This window comes from Rhea pennata, chromosome 9 (assembly GCF_028389875.1).
Source record: "Rhea pennata isolate bPtePen1 chromosome 9, bPtePen1.pri, whole genome shotgun sequence".
Taxonomy (NCBI): Eukaryota; Metazoa; Chordata; class Aves; order Rheiformes; family Rheidae; genus Rhea; species Rhea pennata.
In genome coordinates, this window is record NC_084671.1 from 20,476,107 (window position 1) to 20,481,601 (window position 5,495).

The following is a 5,495-nucleotide window of genomic DNA, read 5'->3' on the forward strand; positions in this document are numbered from 1 at the left end:
GGTGGCGCCCGGCGCGAGCGAACGCCCCCGGCTCCGCGCCCGCCTCGCCTCCCGTCTCCCCGGCCACCCGAACCCGCCTCGCGCTGCCAGGCGCTGCCAGGCGTTCCCGGCGGCTCTCCCGAGCAGGCTCCGCCGAGCCCATCCGCGGAGGTCGTTCCCACCGGGGGCAGAATCTCCTTTCCCCCTTTCTACAATCTCTTCGTATCAATGGTAATTTTTTAAAAACCTTTTTTTTTCCTAGAAGTTGAAGAAACGCTCTCACTGTATTTTAGTTAAGTTTTCTGCGTAGTTGCAGCCTTTCTTGCTCAGCAGGCTCCTTTTAAGACCAAGGATAACCCAGAATCTGTCAAGGTATTTTCTTCCTCCTACGTTTTCTTTTCCCCCAGTGTTAATACACGTTTCATATTTAGACGCATTCTTCCGCTCCCCAGAGCACACTTAGCGGGACTGGGGGTAAATTGCAGGTTTGAAAGGGGTTGGGCATTAGGTGATTTATTTACGCAGGGAGAACAAAGTGATTGCCAGACTTCCCTACCCTCTCTCTTCCCCATCACAATTACGATCCATCCTCCCATACATATTTTCGTGCGTTCCCGAGCATCACTGGTTAAGAATACGCCCCACCGCCGTTTGCAGCGCCCCGGTGGCCAGCTCGCTGAGCACCTGGCGTGGCTGACGGCAGCGCTGCAAGCGGAAACTGCCCGGCTTTCCTGACTTCCCACGGAGCACTAGGGATAACGACTTCGGGTGAAGTGCGTGCAGCAACTGGAGCTGTAAAGGGTCTCAAGACAGATGATTTAACTGAAATAAAAGGCACAAGTCAAAAAGGGAAGGCAGGAGCCCAGCTCCGTGAGCTAGGGCTGCTTGGCTGTGCACACACGATCAACCAGAGGGTGGTCAAGCAAGTCCTGCAAGGAGAAAGGAGGACAGGCAGCGTCCTCGGAGGTAAAACAAGCTAGAACAGACAAGCCAAAGAGAAACACGTAGCGCTACGCATGGAGCGGACGGAGTCAAGCGAGCGCGTTCCCGGTGCCGCAGCAGCCTCCCGGGGCGCTGCCTTGCCCCGGGCACAGCGTACCGCTACCTGGGGTGCCCGCGGCGCTGCGCTCCCCTCCCCAGGGCCAAAATCAGGACAAAGCTGTGAGCAAGGCAGCAAGAACATTACCTGGAGGAACACTTTAAAAAGCCTCTAACTGCATAGCATAAATATCTATCGCCATCCTTCATACCCTATTGGCGTCTGTGATTCCTTTAACTCCAGTTTCAGGGTATAGGCAAGCTCAGATCGTGCCCCAAATTATTCATACAGCTCCCCTCTGAGATCATCGTTTGGACCAGCCTGGAAAATCGGTGGAGATGACATGCTTTTAAACTACCAAGATTTCAGTTTAGTAGCCTGGGAAATAAAAAAAACAAGTTAATTATCACAACCTCAGAAGGGCCGAGATATTGATTCCCTCCTCCGCTAGTACATGATTCGCCTCCCAGGGGAGGCGCCCTGGCAGGAGCTTCCACGTCGCAGATTTTCTGATCCCTTCGACATCACTCGCTTGTTGGGAACACTGCTGACTCGGGCTGGTGGCATGTGTCCTTGCAGAGGGCTGGCCTGCGGCAGCCCCCAACTCCAGCTCTTGCAGCCACCTTGGGGCTCCCCAAGGGATGCCAAGTAGCATCACGAAACCCCTGAGAGACTGGTTTGGATGGGAGCTCTGGAACAAAGCAAGCCAACAGATGAAGAAAGGGAAATAAAGAGAATTAATCTGGAATAGGTAAGGTAGAAAGAGGTATTGCACAATTAGATTCCTCAAAGGACCTGCTCTAATTGCTCCTAGATGTTTTCCTCTACAATTATTCTCCCTTTGCAAGCTGCAAAGTAGGCAAAGAAGTACCATGTAACAAGCATATCCCCACAGCTACCAGGATGACTTGGATAGCAGTTGCCTCTGCAAAATTGAGAGCAGAGCTTAAAGCTAACCTGCAATGGCTCCAGCTACAGGGAAGAATCCATAAGACCATGCTAACAGGCAAGAAATGAAAGGAAAATATAAAGAAACAGCTTAATTAATGCAAAGATGATGTACGGAGGCTGCCATGCAGCTCCAAATCGGTATCACGATGTCCGTTGGACTTGAAGAGCTTTTCCCCTATAGGCTTTTTACCCCACCCAGCCAACAGGAATGGAAGACAAGCAGGTTGCTGGACAGCTGCAGGAGGTCACTGGCTTTAAGGTTTAGCATCTTTTGTTGATTTGTCTTGAAAACTGCAAATATAAAGTATGTTTCTTGAGAGCAAGATGCATTTCTGCATAGAGAGGTATACTATGAGTTACACAGTATAGTTAATTACTGGGATTATGCATTGTCACTGGAATTATGTTTTTAAAGATTACTTGTTTTCAATCTTTATATAACACTGAGAGAGCTGTATCTTCCATTCAGCATACATAAATCCTACAACTTTCTTAACTAGAAATTAAGGAATGAACAAAGGCCTGAGTTGTGTCTTACTACAGAGCTAATGTGAGGGTTTCACCTTCATTAGAACTGGTGAGAAAGGCAGAACAATGTTGCAGAAGTATAGAGATTATTTTTACAAAAAAATACTGAAAAGAGTTCTCTACTTTGTTAAAACAGAAGTTCTTTTGCTGCAGTCCCCACATGCTTCCAAATTTTAAAAGATTTGTAAATTATGGGTATTTTATCAGATATGGAGATCCTGCAGGCATCTGGGCAGGCTACTAATCTTTAAAGCTATTGGTTTGTCTCCAGAAGCTATGAGAAAGGTATTGGCAACAAAATCAAAATCACAGTAAGATAAAAAAACAAAACAAAACAAAACAAGCTAAACGAGATCCTAATGGGTTTCTTAAGTGGAACGGTGATGAAAATCAAAGCTAGATTAATGAGAAGTATGAGCTGGGTACAATCTTCTGAAGCCTCTTCGGAAGGTCACCGGCCAAATCGCGTCCTTCACTACCAAAGGTACTGCTCAAAGACACTGAGCCCCTGCGGAAGGGCTCCGAAGGCTCCTGATGTCCGAGGAGAGGTTCCCTCCGACTCCCTGGGCTTTGGCTCAAACCCTTACGCAGCAGCTGGCTGCACGTGGTACGAAGACCGTGCCATTGCTTTCGGGAAAGCACGCTGCACGTCTGCTTTCTCAGTCAGAAAATCAGCGTCATCACACACATGCAAGTCTGCTAGCTCAGTGACAGATGGCCTCAGGGACGGTGTGGAGAGGATGCCGTGCAGGGCCAAAGTCCTCAGAGGAGACAATCTGTCAAAGTTCATCCAACTCTGGTGCTCCCGCAGGAGTCTCCACGGCCCTGCCTCGGGTCAGGGCGGGCGCGCTGTGGGAACAACACACGCAACCTGGAGTTGCGGGAAGAGAAATAAATAGCCACTTTAAAGAATAATTCTTAATTAAACTATCATTCCAAAAAGCCAGGGAGCGCGCTATCACCTCAGGCACAGCGGCGAACGGGAACCGTAAGCAGGGTCCGCGTGCGCTCTGCAGCGTTTGCTAAGTCTCTGCCGCGCTTACCCGCAGAGGAATCTGCAAGCCGGAGCAGGCTGCCAGGCTGCAAGGACGGGAACCTTCCGGCGCGGCGAGGCTGTTCTGCGGACTGCACGAACTTTCCTGAAAAAGTAAACAAACACAGACAGATGGAAACCATCAGCAGCCAGAAGACCGAAAGCGTAGGAGCGCAGTTTCCAATTATCCCGAATTGGTTTGGGACGTGGCAGAAACGATCCAACAAGCCATCGCGCTGGGGGCGGCGGGGGCCCTGCCCAGCGTCGCGCGCAGGTGCAGGCACGGGAGCGGTGCCGCCCGTAGCGGCAGGACGTGCCGGCAGGGCTCGAGCAGCGGCACCGCGGCGCGGCGGGAACGCGGCACCCGGACCGTGGCGCCCGCAAGGGCTCCGGGCAGCGCGTGCCCACGGCCCTGGTGCCGTCCTGCGCCCGTCCCTCAGCTCCCGCAGCCGTGCAAAGGCGGGACGCGTACCCGAGGGCTTGCGGCTCGGCAGCTCCAACTTCTCTCGCTCGCTGGCGATCAGGGTGGGATTTTTAGTTTCAGGATGCAAGGAAACTTAGGTAAATTCTCTTCCCTTTCTTTCCCTATCGGCTTCAGAAAGGCAACTTGTTGTGCGTGCAGGCAGCGGGAAGCGGAGCAGGAGGAACAAAACGAGCTCTGTGCCACGGGAGCGCTCGGTTCTCCTCTCCCTGCGAGAGGCTCCTGAGCGGGCAGGACCTCTGCGCAAGCCCCTGGGGCACGCCAGGCGCCCCGACGCGGGTCCTCCCCCCTTGAGCGCCCCCATTCCTCTGCTTTTCAGAGCGGACCTCGGCCGCTTCTTACCCACAGAAAAGGCAGCTGATGCAACGCGTACGTGCTCATGCATCTTGGTAAACCTTTCCCTTAAAAAGGCTCTGCCAGACGGGGTATGTTCCAAGACATTTTAGACCAGATAACTGTATCTTCTGGTAATTCTATGATTTCTTGAAAAAAAATATTTGCAGCTGATCTAATCATAAAAAATTGAAAGGTTTATTTTGGCTTATTTTCCAACATGGGGAAAAAAAATAAAAAAAAAAAAGCAGAGATCCTGTTTAAGAACACCATATACTGAGTGCTCACTGCAATTTAATAATGTAGCATTTTCTACCTACCGTATGTTTTCCAATTTGTCCACATCATCCTTCTGCAAGAGGCCATTACATTATAGAAATTTAAATAAACTATATTCTGCGACACCAGAACCATATATTCAGAGCATGGCAATTTTCTGTACATACCATTTTGGGGAAGTAGAAGAAAAAAAAATCTTTATGGAAGGATGGTAATGCTAGTTCATCTGGTGTATGTCAGCAATTCCTTCTTCCCAGCACACGTGATTCACAGAGGAGCCTGCACGGCTGTTTGACCCACTGCCGTACCAGATAATTGCAGTACTTCAAACTCTTGTGCTGCTTGCTGCCAGCACCACTGATGAAGGGACAAAACATTTCCGAAGGAGAGAGGAAGGGGTTTCGGCTGAGTGAAACTTTCTGATGTCAGCACTGCCCATCACACATATGGCCTGCGTAGATAGCTGTAAAACGTGCAGCAGGCTGATAAGCACAGGCTTGAGGCCGCGGGTATTTGTGTACCGCTAACTTCCCTGCAGCGTCGCTGAGGAGCTGCCAGCGGGCAGACCCGTAAGCAGCGCTCTCCGCTTGCCCGACTCGGACCAGCTGCCGCCTCTGTTACAGCAGGAGCGCGGTGGGAAGCTAGATAGGGAAGTTTATTCTACCCATCGTGTGTGTTCACGGAGCGGTCCAGAAACTGCGGGAACGAAACGGAGCACTGGTAACCGCAGGAAGGACGGAAGAGTCTTTGCGTTTTCAAACCAGCGCGTCTCTTCCTGAGCCCGCGCTGGGAACGCGCAAGTAAAGCAGCTCTGCAGGGCGCCCAGATTCAGTGGACACACTCAGAGCGATACAGCTAGACTGCCCTCTACT

At 51.1% G+C, this 5,495-nt stretch overlaps 1 long non-coding RNA gene across 1 annotated transcript; it reads right to left on the reverse strand.

The window, feature by feature from the left end:
• Positions 1-1,770: 1,770 nt before the first annotated feature.
• On the reverse strand, positions 1,771-5,158 carry LOC134144138 (uncharacterized). Its single transcript, XR_009959297.1, has 3 exons — positions 4,791-5,158; positions 3,541-3,636; positions 1,771-3,368 (listed from the first exon to the last, which is right to left on the reverse strand). It is a non-coding gene; the product is annotated as an uncharacterized LOC134144138 (long non-coding RNA).
• Between the last annotated feature and the right edge of the window lie 337 nt (positions 5,159-5,495).